The 17,047-nt window shown below is 48.2% G+C and overlaps 4 non-coding genes across 4 annotated transcripts; all 4 read left to right on the top strand.

The window, feature by feature from the left end:
* The first annotated feature begins 4,737 nt into the window (after positions 1 to 4,737).
* LOC141229964 (U2 spliceosomal RNA) lies at positions 4,738 to 4,926 on the top strand. The gene has a single exon (XR_012296578.1). It is a non-coding gene; the product is annotated as a U2 spliceosomal RNA (small nuclear RNA).
* An 8,968-nt stretch (positions 4,927 to 13,894) lies between these two features.
* On the top strand, positions 13,895 to 14,085 carry LOC141229886 (U2 spliceosomal RNA). The gene has a single exon (XR_012296505.1). It is a non-coding gene; the product is annotated as a U2 spliceosomal RNA (small nuclear RNA).
* A 1,115-nt stretch (positions 14,086 to 15,200) lies between these two features.
* Positions 15,201 to 15,391, top strand: LOC141229884 (U2 spliceosomal RNA). The gene has a single exon (XR_012296503.1). It is a non-coding gene; the product is annotated as a U2 spliceosomal RNA (small nuclear RNA).
* Positions 15,392 to 16,506: 1,115 nt separating this feature from the next.
* On the top strand, positions 16,507 to 16,697 carry LOC141229883 (U2 spliceosomal RNA). Its single transcript, XR_012296502.1, has one exon. It is a non-coding gene; the product is annotated as a U2 spliceosomal RNA (small nuclear RNA).
* The last annotated feature ends 350 nt before the right edge of the window (positions 16,698 to 17,047 follow it).

Here is a 17,047-nt window from a genome sequence, read left to right as displayed (position 1 = left end):
AAGTCAGTGCGCTTCTCACATGATATCCTCAACTCCCAGCGCTTCTGGAATGGGAAGAGGAAATACCTGGTGAAGTTCCATCCAGATCAGAGCGGCATTGGTGGTCTTCGCCACCCGCCTGCTAATTTTGCCATTGGTAATGTCAGGGGATTCCTACGCTACCCAGGAATGCCCCTTCAATGCCGGAATTGTCATGAATATGGGCATACACGAGAAAATTGTACAAGGGCTCATGTAGTCTTTTGCAACAAGTGCGGTAAGAGTGGGCACACCTCCGCTACGTGTGACTCTGAGATCATATGTAACCTATGTGGGAAGGCAGGTCACGCCTTCAGGAATTGTCCGAGCAAAAAGTCAAAAACATATGACATGTTTAAGTCAGGTCAACTGACTATCCAAGAATACTTCGGAGGGAGTATTACTACACCTGCCCCTGGACCTGGGTTGGCGCACGCTGACGGGTCCGGACCAAATCCTTCAACGGCTCCGCCAGAGGGCCCGCTGGTAGTTCCACAGAAGGACGGTCGTAGGGGCTCCATAAGATTAACCGAGGGTTCACTCTCTGTGGAATTGATCGATGTTCTGGCTCTAGATGTTGCCGTATCTCAGAGTCAAGAGGAAGGGTCCTCATCCAGCATGAATGCACCACCGGCATTATGTGGAACTGAGGAGACCTCTAGTACCCCGATTAAGCAAGCACCCAGATTCGCCACACCATCATCGGTGATCTTGGGTAAGGGCAAAAAGGGTACGCTCCTTAATCGATCAACCAGTGTGTCGGAAAGAGAGACCTCTTGGGCGCGAAGTAAAAAGGACCCGGCTAAGACCCAGTCGAGCCCTGGTCCTCGAACCAGAAGTCGCAGTAGTTCCGTGACCAGACCAGAGGACAAGACGACCCAGAGGGATGACACCCGTTCCATAGACCAGACCGCCATGAGGACTGCAGATGCACAGGACTTGGAAAAGATGGACAGCTCCCAGCCTCTGAAAAGGCAACGGGAGGACGTAAAGCAACCTGTTATCCAAAGAAAACACGGATGTCGAGGTCCAGATGAGGAGCCAAAAGTGGATGATGCCTTTTTGCCTGCTTCAGATCCCAGTAATATTAAACAAATCCTGACCCCTGGAGATGCGGAGGAGGAGGTGCCGTGTATTGACTTCTTCCCATCTTCAGATCCTGATTCTTCTTAATGTCTGTTCCTCTTAAAATCTCCTCACTAAATGTGAGGTCCCTAAAGAGCCCTACACGTAGGGCTGCTTTATTTTCTTATTTAGAGACATTGGACTTTGATTTCTGCTTTCTACAAGAATGTGGTATACAGAGTAATTTAAATTATAAGGACTTAAAAGAAGACTGGAAACTGGGCGCTTCTGTGTGGTCCGGTGCTAATGACTGTCGTGCTGCCGGAGTTGGACTACTTTGCCGTGGACATTCTACCATCATTCAATCTGTGACTGAAATTATACCTGGCAGAGCTATTTTAATACATCTTGTTTTTAATGGACTTTCTTTACGTTTATTAAATGTGTACGCTCCTCCTGGGAAGCAGGAAAGGGCGGATTTACTTGAAATATTGCCATTATTTTGTGTTGGGTCAACCCCCCTGCTAGTGGGAGGAGATTTTAATTGTTTACGTGATGGGGAATCCCGGCAGGGTGGGGATGTGAATCGTAAAGACCGTACCTCCTATTTGTTGAAAAGTTTAATTGATGATTTTAGATTGCAGGACTGCTGGAAGGAGCTCTTGCCGGCGGATCCAGGTGTTACATGGTCCAATGGAAGAGTTTCTTCTAGAATTGATTTCATATTTGCTTCTACTGCCTTTAAACCTTGTAAATGTTTTCTTTTATCTAATTTATTCTCTGATCATAAAGTTTTATCTGTGTTTTTAGAGTTAGCAGGGGAACAAAATACCTCAAGAGGCCCATGGAGATTAAATACAACTCTCCTAGAGGATATTGATATTCAAAAGAGGTTTGTGCAGGCCTACCAGTGCTGGCAATCAAAGAGAGACCCCCGCGCCTCGATGCTGGATTGGTGGGAGAGCATTAAACCTATGATTAAATTATTTTTTATTAAGGCAGGGAAAATGAAAGCAAAAAAGAAAAAGCAGTGGTTTTATGTTTTTAATATGAGATTACAAGTACTCTTTAAACTAAAAGAAGTTGGTATTGATGTGGATGATGATATTGCAAATCTTAAGTCTGAAATAAAAAATGCTCTTAATGAAAAAGGAAAACAAATAATTTTTAACTCCCATGTACAGCACCTGGAGGAAGGAGAGAAATGCTCCCGATTCTTCTTCAAAAAGGTAATGGGGAGGAGGGACGCAATCCTAAATCTTGAAGGTGAAAATGATATTAAGGGTATGTTAGGAAAAGCTTTTAATTTTTATCAACTTCTTTTTAACACTAAAGTTATAGATCCATCCTTTTTAGAGTATGCTATTAATTCCCTTGATTTTAAGTTAGATATTTTAGACCAGGGTATTTTATCTAGGGATCTCACCAGTGAGGAACTTTTACAGATTTTTAAAAGTTTCTCCAGTGGGAAAGCCCCTGGGGAAGACGGTCTACCGATTGAGTTTTATCTGACTTTTTGGGGAATTTTAAAGAACGATATGTTTTTATTGTTTAAAGAAGCTTTTAATACTAATAAATTACCCCCATCTTGGAGGAGAGGTCTGGTATCTTTAATATATAAAAAAGGGGATAGGAGCCAACTTAAAAACTGGCGGCCTATTACGCTTTTAAACCTTGATTATAAAATTTTAGCTAAAATTATTGCAGTCCGTTTAAAACCCTTTATAGCCAAATTAATTCACCCTAACCAGGTATGTGGTGTTCCCGGAAGAACCATAGCTGAGTCCCTCAACATAATTAGGGATACCATATGGTATTCAAAAGAGAGAAGTCAAAACCTTGCTATTTTATCCTTAGACTTTGAAAAAGCTTTTGACAGGGTATCGCATGAATTTCTTTTTATGGTTCTTAAAAAAATGGCGTTTCCAGAGAAAATTTTAACCCGCATTATGCTTTTATATCATTCTTGTTTTAGTCAAATTTCTGTAAATGGGTTTTTAACGAAGGGGGTTCCTCTATTATCAGGGGTGAAACAAGGGTGCCCTCTCTCACCACTGCTCTTTATCTGTGTTATGGAACCACTATTAACCATACTGAGAAAAGATAAAGTAATTAAAGGGGTACCTATTCCCGGGAGTAGGGGTATGCAACTTAAAGCCCTAAGTTACATGGATGATGTTACCATACTATGTCCAGATTCCACATCTCTGAGGAGGGTATTGAGAAACACACAATTTTTCTGTGAAGCCTCAGGTTTTAAATTAAATATAGATAAATGTGACTGTTTTAATGTGGGGGGATGGGACTCCTCTTTGACCCCTGGGATAGTGATACAGAAAAATCACATAAAAATTTTAGGAATTATTTTTAACCAAGACAATGAGGGGGACCCTAACTGGGACTCTGCAATGGATAAAATTGAAAAAAAGATCTCATTGTGGAATTTAAGGAACCTTAGTATGGAAGGTAAAATTTTAATTATTAAAGCCGTTTTAATTCCCATTATGTTGTATGTTGCAATGGTGTTTCCCCCTTCCAATTTACAAATCAAGAAAGTAACAAGAATTGTTTTTATGTTTTTATGGGGTTCAAAAATGGAAAAGTTAAAAAGAGATCTGATGTACAAATGTAAATCTAATGGAGGTAAAGATGTACCCAATTTTTTTACCTTTTTCCATATAAAGTATTTCTGCTTCTGTTTTAAGGTTTTTAAATCTGATGGCATTTTTAGTTATTTTTTAAAATATGCAGCAGGAATGATTTTTAAAAGGTGGTTTAGCCTACCTTTAAGTTCTCCTGTGCTCCTGTGCCCACCTAAACAGTATGTGATACTTGAGAAAACGGTCAGACTTTTAGGTCTCCAGGAATTGGAGCCTGATATATTGGGGGACCAAAGGAAGGTATCTATTGCTTGCAGACACTCTGAGGACACAATTCCTGTCTCCAATTTTTCACAGGCAAGGTCCAAAACGGTGTGGCGAAATGTGTACGGGAAATATCTTGCAAATGTACACAAGGACCTTGCCTGGGCTATCGTCCACCAGTGCCTCCCTACCCGTGAGTTTCAACATAGGCGGGGGCTGGTGGCGAGAGCCAAATGTCCAAGAGATATATGCGGGGAAAGTGAGTCTGTATTGCATCTCTTTTGGAATTGTCCTTTTGCACAGGAGGTTTGGAGAAAGGTAGGCCCACTTTTAAAATGGGCATGTGGCCTGAAAGATTTTAATCACTTTTATGTCTTTTATGGTCTTTTTAAGTGTCCAAATTTTAAACAATTCCGAGTTGCCTGGATTATTATTAATTGTTTTAAAAATGCCATGTGGAAAGTTAGAAATATTTTACTCTTCAAACATGATCATATTGATTCAACAGACTGTATAAAAATTGCTTTAAGTGAAATGTATATTTACTATCTCAGAGATAAAAAACTGTATGGAGCAAAAGAAGCGGCTTCTATGTGGTGTGTACAATTATGGAACACAATTAGTGGTAATTAAATAAACCCAAGTACATCTGTAATTATGATTTTCTTAATTGTTACAATGGTTTTATGATGGTAAATTGTGTTTTTACAAAAAACTTGAATTGATTATTATCATGTTTTATCATTTTATTGTAATGTTATAAATGTTCTTTTTTAAAACCTTTGTAAATATACTTTTGAATCAATAAAATTGCGTTGAAACCTTATCTGTTCTTATCAGTTTAATATCTGATACGTCCCCTATCTGGGGACCATATATTAAATGGATTTTTAGAACAGGGAGATGGAAAAAGAGCTTGCTCTGTCCACTCCACGCATTGACCTGGTATTGCAGTATCTCCAGGACCGGTGCACCCCTTCTTTAATGCAGTTTCTAAAATCAGAAAGAATTGAATTCAATGTTTTTTGTTCATTTTGCTTGTTTGTCGGATTTTGGGATGGACTCTTTGGCTTTGCTTTTCTTCTCCTCATTGGATTTTTCATGTTCAAAGTTGCAGAAGCCAGATTACAAGCTCATTTTGGTTCAACTTCAGCAACTGTGCATTGCATTGCCATGTAATGTGATGCAATGCTATCTTTCTAGCTCTCCCTTTTTACTTCCTTTTGGATAAACAGACATATTAGGCAAGCATTTTGGAGCTTTCACCTAAATAACTACAGGTGGTGAGATAAGCTGCACAATATAATTGACCTTTCAGTATATTGTTGCACACACACCATCTATTTAGCAAATGCCCTTGTTATCAACAGCAGCCTTTTAAACTCACCTGAGCTAACAGGTATGTGCGCTGGTTACTCTGCTGCGCTTAAAATTTCTTTTTTGGTTTGCTAGTGTGACACCCCAGGGGTCTGGTTGTCACAGTGATAGAGATATTACGTCTGAGAGCAGGTGGGAGGTCCTTTGGTCAGGGATCCTGTGCATGCCACACCTCCTGCCCAGCCTTGGGAGGGGAAGAACTTCCCCTGTATAAACCCGGGGCTGAGGCAGGGTTGGTGAGTCCAGGAAGAGTAGAGACAAGAGCAGCATAGGAAGCAGCAGAGTCACAAGGAGTCAGGGGCTGGCAGCTAAAGAGCTCGCCCTGACTAAGAAGATTCTTTACCGGACCCGGAGTCCGAGGCTGTGGGGACTAACTTCTACCCAGCAGCAGAATCCGTCAGGCAGGGGATTTCAGGTCCCCTGGCCCAGAAGCCCGAAGGCCCGGTCACACGCGTGGGACCAGCACCGCCATCGTGGAGCGGAAGCCATTAGAAGGCCCCGAGTCACCGGCCATACGGGTGAGCACCACACGGTACACTCAGGGACGTGGGCTACTTACATCAGCTTCTAGCAAGGTAGCCAGAAGAGTACAGTCAGCTTGGGAGGCCTACAACTACGCCTGGCCAGGGGAGATCCCATCTGCTCAAGGACTGACCAGGCCCCGTTCGCTAGCAAGTACTCCGGGAGGGTCTATCGTTGTTACCAGTAAAGACCCTGAACGCTACCATACCGTCTCTGAGTGGTTCCTGCTACCCCCATCATCCACGTCGGCTGCCCTGAGGCCATACCCCTCCCGTTGGGGGTTATACTATCACGCTGCACCATCCTTCCACCGGCCTCAGCGGTCTGCCCTGCAGCAGCAGCCCCCTGGCTGCATTCAACGGGTGGCGTAGTCATCAACCATTTTCTACCGCTAACAGACTGCCGTCCAGTTTGACTCCCTGGGCACGGACCGGGTCACCGCCACGAGACTACAACCCTAAACAGATCCGGCTCCGGGTAAGCTCCCGCGTGCGCAACGCAGCGCGACACAGGCCCAGGGGCGCGTCAACTTTGGCGTAGTCGGCAGGATCACGTGCCCGCAACCACCGGGTACTGCGTGCCTGAAAAGCAAAGACTGTTCAAACTTACCAGTGGTGAAGATTCCCGCCATCCGGCGCCATCTTCAGCCTTCTTCCCGCCATCGGTGAAGTTTCCCGCCATCCGGCGCCATCTTCAGCCTTCTTCCTGCCATCCGTGGAGTTTTCCCGCCATTGGACGCCATCTTGAGGACGCCGCGCGGGAAGAAGAGGGGCGTGGACTCCGAAAGCGCGCGAGAACTGAAGCCCCGCCTCACGTCCGGACGTTGCGTAAGGTCCTGGAAGGAGCCCAGCAGACGCCGACGTCACAGGAGCGCGACGGAAGGTCCTCAACCCTGACGATCCACTGCGGAGCCGCGGCCTACGGAACAGGATCATCGCAAGGTAGGCCACGGTCCACTAGGGGGGAGGAAGATGTCGGATACGGAGGAGAGCTCCACTGCCTCAACCCCCGCCAGCGCTACCGCTGTTGCAGTTATGCCCTTCACCATGCCCTATATCCCGGGAGCAGCTTGGCTACCCCAGTACTCAGGGGAGTCACATACCCTGCATGACTTTAGAGAAAAGCTGGATAGCCTCTTCCAGGTGTACCCCCTCACAGAAGAGCAAAAAGTGAGCATCCTGGTGGCCCAACTAACTGGGGCAGCCAAAAGGGAAGTAAAATCCTGGCCACCTGGGAGGAAGACTGTCGCAGGGATACTAACCCGGCTGAAGGACACCTTTGATACCCGCACCTCAGCCGAGATTAAACTTAGATTCTACGGGTGCAAGCAGCGAGCGCATGAGAGTATAAGGGACTATGCACTCAACCTACAAGAGGCCCTGAGGGCCATTAAGCAGACCGACCCTAATGGAGTGGGAAACGAGGACAGGCTGTTGACCGAACAATTTATAGAGGGTTTATATTGCAATGCCCACCGCACCCAGTTGCGGGCAATGGCCTTACAGGACCCTCATCTAGAATTTGCACAGTTCAAGGACAGAGCCATCCGGGTGCTCCGAGAACCGGCACCAGGTGGCGTTGTGACCCACAGACGCCCCACTACCACTTACTACCAGGAGGCGGCGCCCTTGTCAGCAGGGCCTGTGGGAGCTGATGCGCAGGCTTTGGACAATGACCCGGCTCCAGACCTACACCATCAGGTCCAAGAGCTAGCTAAAAGCGTTGCTGCGCTAACCCGAACTGTGCAGTCTTTACAGGTTTCCACTCCAGGGAAGATCCAGCTGGCATCCGGACCGGAGGACATCCCGTGGCGTCGACCAAGGAGGACCCCACCGGCCAGAGGAAGACCCAGTGACCGATACAGCGAGGACGGACGACCCATCTGCCGCCGCTGCAATCAACCCGGACATATGGAAAGGTACTGTTCTTTAAACGGGCACAACCTGGGGTAGAGGGCCAACCCCCAGGAAAAAGATCACCAGGCCCATCGAACTGGCGCGACAGATATGTGGGAGGACGTCCAGTCTTGCCTGTGGTACTGGATGGCATTCCCATGAGTGCCCTACTGGACACCGGGTCACAGGTCACCACCATCCCGTACGTGCTCTTCAAGCAGTACTGGAATGACTCGGATATTACCCGCTACCCTGACGACGACTTGAGTATCATCGCCAGCAATGGTCAGCCCGTGCCACAGATCAGATTTAAAGAGGTGACCATCAAAATTGGTAGAGTCGAACTGGCCGCACAGGGACTGATCATTGTAGATATTGACAAACATGAGAGTCACCCAAAAATAACTCTAGGAACTAATGTAATTGAAAATTGTCTTGCAGAGGTGATTTTCCTTTTACAGCAGGTTGCCAAGAATGCCAGCTCCGGCGAGCAGCGGGTGCTCCAGAAAGAGATCCGGGCACTGATGCAACGGCAACAAGTGGAACTCTCCGGCGGTGAGATTGGTAGCGTAAGAATGTGTGACCCTTTTCCTATTGCCATGCCCCCAAAAAGTGAAATGATGATTTGGTGCCGGGCAGCTATTGGTCTGAGAGGTAGAGATTACCAGGCAATGGTAGAACCAGTTTACTCAGACAGTAGGCCCACCATTTTGACAGCACGGGGGGTGGTCAATGTACGCCATGGGAGGGTGCCCGTTCGCATAATAAATATCGGGGAGAGGGAAGTGTACCTGCCCCGGTATGCCACGCTAGCCAAATTATATACCACTAATCAAAATTCTATACAATCTGTGGAACCCTTGCCTCCATCTCACCCGGAGGAAGGTAACGGCTCTAAGAAAGACATGGAGGACTGGTGTCAGCAACTACATCTGGGTACTGACTCCACTCCCTCACACCAGAAACAAGGAGTCTATCGGGTGGTTCAAGAGTATGAGAGAGTGTTTAGTAAACACCCGTTAGACTTCGGGCGAGTCAAGGGGGTAGAACACCGCATCCCCACGGGAGATCATCCTCCCATAAAAGAGAGGTATCGACCCGTACCCCCTGCACATTACCAACACGCCAAGGGGATGCTTAGAGACATGAAGGAGGCTGGGGTAATCCGGGATAGCTGTAGCCCCTGGGCAGCCCCACTAGTTTTAGTCAAAAAGAAAGACAACACCATGAGGATGTGTGTAGATTACCGGAAAATCAACCGTATCACACACAAGGATGCGTACCCCTTACCAAGGATAGAGGAGTCATTGGCTGCTTTAAGATCTGCTAACTTCTTCTCTACCTTGGATCTCACTAGCGGGTACTGGCAGGTTCCTGTAGCAGAGGCGGACCGGGAGAAGACCGCATTCACCACCCCGATGGGACTTAGCGAGTTCACCTGCATGCCGTTCGGACTCTGCAACGCCCCAGGAACCTTCCAACGATTAATGGAGTGCTGTCTGGGCCACAGAAACTTCGAGACGGTCCTGTTGTACCTGGACGATGTCATCGTATACTCCAAAACTTATGAGGACCACCTGAAACACCTGGCGGAGGTGTTCGAAGCTCTGGCGAGTTACGGCCTAAAGGTGAAACCCTCCAAGTGTCACCTCCTGAAACCAAAGGTGCAATACCTGGGACACGTGGTGAGCGCTGACGGAGTGGCTCCCGACCCCGATAAGATCACCGCAATCAAAGGATGGCCAAGCCCTTCCAGCGTAAAAGAAGTGCGGCAGTTCCTAGGGTTGGTAGGCTACTACCGAAGGTTTATTCCCGGTTTCACCAAAAAGGCGGCGCCTATGCAGGACCTCCTGATAGGCCAGTCCCGGAAGGCCAAGAACCAGAAGCCGCCCTTCAAATGGGAAGAGCTAGAGGAAGAGTCCTTCCGCCAGCTGAAGATGGCCCTCACGGGGGATGAAATCTTGGCGTATCCGGACTATAGCCAGCCCTTCATCCTCTACACCGACGCCAGTAACGTCGGGCTAGGAGCCGTACTGTCCCAGATTCAGCAGAGGAAAGAGCGAGTAATCGCCTATGCCAGCCGAAAACTGCGACCCACCGAAAGGAATCCCGAGAATTATAGCTCATTTAAGCTAGAGTTCCTGGCCGTGGTATGGGCAGTCACCGAGCGCTTTAAGCATTACCTCGCTTCTTCCCGGTTCACCGTATACACGGATAACAACCCGCTGACACACCTGGACACGGCAAGACTCGGTGCCCTGGAGCAGAGGTGGATGGCCCGTCTGTCCAACTACGAGTTCACAATTAAATACCGGGCAGGGCGCTCCAATACCAACGCGGACGCCCTGTCCAGGATGCCCAACCTGCCGGACGGAGGAGAAGATCCGGAGGGACTGGAAGAAGTTGAACTCCCTGCGTTCCACCGTCATGGGACTATCCAGTATTCCCACCGGGTAAGGAGTAAGCAGGCTGCTACGTTGAACCCCTTACCTCACTACAACTGGGCGGAAACGCAAGACAGCGACCCTGCCGTCCGACTGGTGAAGGAGATGCTGACTCGCCCGGAGGCTAGCCTGGAATCAGACGCTCCAGAGGAAGCCAAACAACTATGGGCAGAGAAGAGTCGACTGTTCCTTTACAAGGGGAAGTTGTGCCGCAGAATGGTTAACTCCAGGACGCATGAACTACTCTGGCAAGTAGTGGTGCCACGAAGAGACGCAGCCATGGTGATGGAGGCATACCACGACGGAGCTGGACACTTCGGGTGGAAAAAGCTGGAGTTCCTGCTGCGCGAGCGGTTCCACTGGGTAGGCATGAGGGGAACCATCGAGAAGTGGTGCAGAGACTGTGGCCCGTGCAATCTGAGAAGGAAGGACCGGGCCAGCCAGAAGACTCCCCTGCAGTCCATCGTCACCCGGCAACCGTTGGAACTGGTAGCCTTGGATCATGTAAAACTGACCCCCAGCAGAAGTGGCTACGTCTACGCGTTAACCATCGTGGATCATTACTCCCGGTTTCTGGTTGTCGTCCCCGTCAAGGACTTAACGGCTCGAACAGCAGCTAGAGCCTTCCAGCAGCACTTTTGCCGTCCACACGGGTACCCGGACCAAGTGCTGACGGACCAGGGACCTGCCTTTGAAGCGGAGGTCTTCCAGGAATTCTGCAATCTGTATGGCTGCCGGAAGATAAGGACGACACCCTACCATCCGCAAACTAATGGACTTTGTGAGAAAATGAACCAGGTGGTAATGGATCTTCTAAAAACGTTGCCCCTGGAAGAACGCAGTCTGTGGCCTGAGAAGTTGCCCGATCTGGTGGACCTATACAACCACATCCCGGTAGGTTCCACCAACTGTACCCCGGCTTACCTAATGAGGGCAAGACCTGGTAAGTTACCTGTTGACCTGGAAATGGGAGTCCTGACGCCCGAGGACACTTCACCAGAAACAGACTGGGACACAGAGAGGCAGCAGCAGTACCGGAAAGTACAGGAGAGCGTGGAGCGAAGTCTCTGTCAGGCTAGGGAAAGACAAGAGAAGACTTACAACCAGTATGCTCCCGCTGTTCCCCTGGTACCCGGAGAGCAGGTCTTGAAGAGGAAGAGACGGCTCCACAAGTTGGACGACCAGTGGGAGAAGGACCCGTACACCGTACTGCCCTCAAGCCACGAGAACCCGAAGGTCTGTACCATCAGTAAAGACGGAGGGGAAACCACAGCCATTGTATCCCGGGACCACCTGAAGAAGTGCCCCGAACAACTGAGGAACCCTGAGGAGGAACAGGAAGACCATCGACCCGTGGAAGAAAGGGAAGATATGGTTAGTACCGTGCTCGGGGACTTCCCTCGGTCTTGGACTCAAGTCAATGGTGCAGTTGTGGTACCCGTACTCACCTTCCTCCAACCATCATCCCAAGAACCTACGGAGCAACGGGTAGAGCTGGAAGAGCAGCCGGTCCAGGAGGCAGAAGACTCCACCCAAGCGGAACAGGAGAATCCACCCTCTGCTTATAGTGAGCCTGCCGTACCCCTAGTGAGACAAAGAGCCGGTAGACAGCTGCCCAGTTTACCCTTGACAGCTCCTACACCCTGTAGTTCAGGGCCAGACAGTCAGCTCCGTAGGTCCACTAGGGCCACTAGAGGCCAGTTACCCGCACGTTGGAGGATCTAAATGTTTAAGTTGTTTTACAATGTTTACCTGTTTATTGTTGCTTGTGTGTAATTTTGTGTTTCTAGTTGTTTTTAGGAGTCTTCGGTGGATTTACCGGGAATCCTTTGTATATAGTTGGAGCGTAACCCAGGATGGACTAGAGACTGTTAAGGACTCGGGGTAGGACAGACCCCTACCTGGTTACGTCTCCCTGTGTTGGTGAAATGGACACCTTTGCTTTTCTTCAAAGACTGCACCCGGTTGCGGACATCCGTGACCATCTTATTGTGTTTCCTTATTGTATTTTATTGTTCTTTGATATACCTTGTTATATTTTTCTAAAAAGTGTTTAGTCCCGGAGTACTAAATTTCACTAGGGGGGAGTGTGACACCCCAGGGGTCTGGTTGTCACAGTGATAGAGATATTACGTCTGAGAGCAGGTGGGAGGTCCTTTGGTCAGGGATCCTGTGCATGCCACACCTCCTGCCCAGCCTTGGGAGGGGAAGAACTTCCCCTGTATAAACCCGGGGCTGAGGCAGGGTTGGTGAGTCCAGGAAGAGTAGAGACAAGAGCAGCATAGGAAGCAGCAGAGTCACAAGGAGTCAGGGGCTGGCAGCTAAAGAGCTCGCCCTGACTAAGAAGATTCTTTACCGGACCCGGAGTCCGAGGCTGTGGGGACTAACTTCTACCCAGCAGCAGAATCCGTCAGGCAGGGGATTTCAGGTCCCCTGGCCCAGAAGCCCGAAGGCCCGGTCACACGCGTGGGACCAGCACCGCCATCGTGGAGCGGAAGCCATTAGAAGGCCCCGAGTCACCGGCCATACGGGTGAGCACCACACGGTACACTCAGGGACGTGGGCTACTTACATCAGCTTCTAGCAAGGTAGCCAGAAGAGTACAGTCAGCTTGGGAGGCCTACAACTACGCCTGGCCAGGGGAGATCCCATCTGCTCAAGGACTGACCAGGCCCCGTTCGCTAGCAAGTACTCCGGGAGGGTCTATCGTTGTTACCAGTAAAGACCCTGAACGCTACCATACCGTCTCTGAGTGGTTCCTGCTACCCCCATCATCCACGTCGGCTGCCCTGAGGCCATACCCCTCCCGTTGGGGGTTATACTATCACGCTGCACCATCCTTCCACCGGCCTCAGCGGTCTGCCCTGCAGCAGCAGCCCCCTGGCTGCATTCAACGGGTGGCGTAGTCATCAACCATTTTCTACCGCTAACAGACTGCCGTCCAGTTTGACTCCCTGGGCACGGACCGGGTCACCGCCACGAGACTACAACCCTAAACAGATCCGGCTCCGGGTAAGCTCCCGCGTGCGCAACGCAGCGCGACACAGGCCCAGGGGCGCGTCACTACAATGCCTTTTCTGAAACGTTGTCTCCTTCTGCTGGAACACTGACTTCTTTCATTTAATGCCTGCAGACTATAAAAGAGAACCCAACCCAAAAAGTTTGGTTGATTAGTCTGTGGCATTCTGTTAAACTGTTGCTTATGGCGGTCTCTGTGAGCTTCTCAGCGACATTCAGCCAGCCAGGTATCCTGCCTGCAGTAGATGGAATGTGGCAATGGGACGCTGGCTGCGCGTGTCATAATAGGCTCTGAGCCTTTATATACCTGTGCACAGCAGCAGCCACCTTCAGTCTGCTGCTGGACAGCCAGCAGCAGCAGCAGCAGGAGAGGTATGTAATCAGGAGCCCTCCTGCTAAGGGTAGACAGATGCTCGTTCCACCCCACCCCCCACCTTAATTGGTTCTCCTCCCTTCCAACGGTGTTGAGGCGGGTGGGAACAGCAGGGGGTGAAGGTGCTGTGTTTAAAGAGGTGGAGTTATGCAGATCTAAAACGCGTGGATTGCAGCAGCAGCAAGCCGAAAAGTGCAGGCATGTAAGGGATCTAGAGGTTGACAACATGTCTTCTTAACGGGAGTCCAGGAGCTCATCTCCACAAATGGACTTTTCAGGATCCTTGGGTGGCTCCGTAGTTTGAAACCAATTCTGGTTATCGCTTCTCGGCCTTTTGGCTAAGATCAAGTGTAGTATCTGTTCTTATCAGTTTAATATCTGATACGTCCCCTATCTGGGGACCATATATTAAATGGATTTTTAGAACAGGGAGATGGAAAAAGAGCTTGCTCTGTCCACTCCACGCATTGACCTGGTATTGCAGTATCTCCAGGACCGGTGCACCCCTTCTTTAATGCAGTTTCTAAAATCAGAAAGAATTGAATTCAATGTTTTTTGTTCATTTTGCTTGTTTGTCGGATTTTGGGATGGACTCTTTGGCTTTGCTTTTCTTCTCCTCATTGGATTTTTCATGTTCAAAGTTGCAGAAGCCAGATTACAAGCTCATTTTGGTTCAACTTCAGCAACTGTGCATTGCATTGCCATGTAATGTGATGCAATGCTATCTTTCTAGCTCTCCCTTTTTACTTCCTTTTGGATAAACAGACATATTAGGCAAGCATTTTGGAGCTTTCACCTAAATAACTACAGGTGGTGAGATAAGCTGCACAATATAATTGACCTTTCAGTATATTGTTGCACACACACCATCTATTTAGCAAATGCCTTTGTTATCAACAGCAGCCTTTTAAACTCACCTGAGCTAACAGGTATGTGCGCTGGTTACTCTGCTGCGCTTAAAATTTCTTTTTTGGTTTGCTACAATGCCTTTTCTGAAACGTTGTCTCCTTCTGCTGGAACACTGACTTCTTTCATTTAATGCCTGCAGACTATAAAAGAGAACCCAACCCAAAAAGTTTGGTTGATTAGTCTGTGGCATTCTGTTAAACTGTTGCTTATGGCAGTCTCTGTGAGCTTCTCAGCGACATTCAGCCAGCCAGGTATCCTGCCTGCAGTAGATGGAATGTGGCAATGGAACGCTGGCTGCGCGTGTCATAATAGGCTCTGAGCCTTTATATACCTGTGCACAGCAGCAGCCACCTTCAGTCTGCTGCTGGACAGCCAGCAGCAGCAGCAGCAGGAGAGGTATGTAATCAGGAGCCCTCCTGCTAAGGGTAGACAGCTGCTCGTTCCACCCCACCCCCCGCCTTAATTGGTTCTCCTCCCTTCCAACGGTGTTGAGGCGGGTGGGAACAGCAGGGGGTGAAGGTGCTGTGTTTAAAGAGGTGGAGTTATGCAGATCTAAAATGCGTGGATTGCAGCAGCAGCAAGCCGAAAAGTGCAGGCATGTAAGTGATCTAGAGGTTGACAACATGTCTTCTTAACGGGAGTCCAGGAGCTCATCTCCACAAATGGACTTTTCAGGATCCTTGGGTGGCTCCGTAGTTTGAAACCAATTCTGGTTATCGCTTCTCGGCCTTTTGGCTAAGATCAAGTGTAGTATCTGTTCTTATCAGTTTAATATCTGATACGTCCCCTATCTGGGGACCATATATTAAATGGATTTTTAGAACAGGGAGATGGAAAAAGAGCTTGCTCTGTCCACTCCACGCATTGACCTGGTATTGCAGTATCTCCAGGACCGGTGCACCCCTTCTTTAATGCAGTTTCTAAAATCAGAAAGAATTGAATTCAATGTTTTTTGTTCATTTTGCTTGTTTGTCGGATTTTGGGATGGACTCTTTGGCTTTGCTTTTCTTCTCCTCATTGGATTTTTCATGTTCAAAGTTGCAGAAGCCAGATTACAAGCTCATTTTGGTTCAACTTCAGCAACTGTGCATTGCATTGCCATGTAATGTGATGCAATGCTATCTTTCTAGCTCTCCCTTTTTACTTCCTTTTGGATAAACAGACATATTAGGCAAGCATTTTGGAGCTTTCACCTAAATAACTACAGGTGGTGAGATAAGCTGCACAATATAATTGACCTTTCAGTATATTGTTGCACACACACCATCTATTTAGCAAATGCCCTTGTTATCAACAGCAGCCTTTTAAACTCACCTGAGCTAACAGGTATGTGCGCTGGTTACTCTGCTGCGCTTAAAATTTCTTTTTTGGTTTGCTACAATGCCTTTTCTGAAACGTTGTCTCCTTCTGCTGGAACACTGACTTCTTTCATTTAATGCCTGCAGACTATAAAAGAGAACCCAACCCAAAAAGTTTGGTTGATTAGTCTGTGGCATTCTGTTAAACTGTTGCTTATGGCGGTCTCTGTGAGCTTCTCAGCGACATTCAGCCAGCCAGGTATCCTGCCTGCAGTAGATGGAATGTGGCAATGGAACGCTGGCTGCGCGTGTCATAATAGGCTCTGAGCCTTTATATACCTGTGCACAGCAGCAGCCACCTTCAGTCTGCTGCTGGACAGCCAGCAGCAGCAGCAGCAGGAGAGGTATGTAATCAGGAGCCCTCCTGCTAAGGGTAGACAGCTGCTCGTTCCACCCCACTCCCCGCCTTAATTGGTTCTCCTCCCTTCCAACGGTGTTGAGGCGGGTGGGAACAGCAGGGGGTGAAGGTGCTGTGTTTAAAGAGGTGGAGTTATGCAGATCTAAAACGCGTGGATTGCAGCAGCAGCAAGCCGAAAAGTGCAGGCATGTAAGGGATCTAGAGGTTGACAACATGTCTTCTTAACGGGAGTCCAGGACCTCATCTCCACAAATGGACTTTTCAGGATCCTTGGGTGGCTCCGTAGTTTGAAACCAATTCTGGTTATCGCTTCTCGGCCTTTTGGCTAAGATCAAGTGTAGTATCTGTTCTTATCAGTTTAATATCTGATACGTCCCCTATCTGGGGACCATATATTAAATGGATTTTTAGAACAGGGAGATGGAAAAAGAGCTTGCTCTGTCCACTCCACGCATTGACCTGGTATTGCAGTATCTCCAGGACCGGTGCACCCCTTCTTTAATGCAGTTTCTAAAATCAGAAAGAATTGAATTCAATGTTTTTTGTTCATTTTGCTTGTTTGTCGGATTTTGGGATGGACTCTTTGGCTTTGCTTTTCTTCTCCTCATTGGATTTTTCATGTTCAAAGTTGCAGAAGCCAGATTACAAGCTCATTTTGGTTCAACTTCAGCAACTGTGCATTGCATTGCCATGTAATATGATGCAATGCTATCTCTTTAGCTCTCCCTTTTTACTTCCTTTTGGATAAACAGACATATTAGGCAAGCATTTTGGAACTTTCACCTAAATAACTACAGGTGGTGAGATAAGCTGCACAATATAATTGACCTTTCAGTATATTGTTGC

Source organism: Phyllobates terribilis, unplaced genomic scaffold, assembly GCF_046119375.1.
Source record: "Phyllobates terribilis strain yellow unplaced genomic scaffold, ASM4611937v1 Scaffold_488__1_contigs__length_1352022, whole genome shotgun sequence".
NCBI lineage: Eukaryota > Metazoa > Chordata > Amphibia > Anura > Dendrobatidae > Phyllobates > Phyllobates terribilis.
Note: the sequence above shows the minus strand (reverse complement) of the source record. Positions and strands in the feature narration are given on the sequence as shown.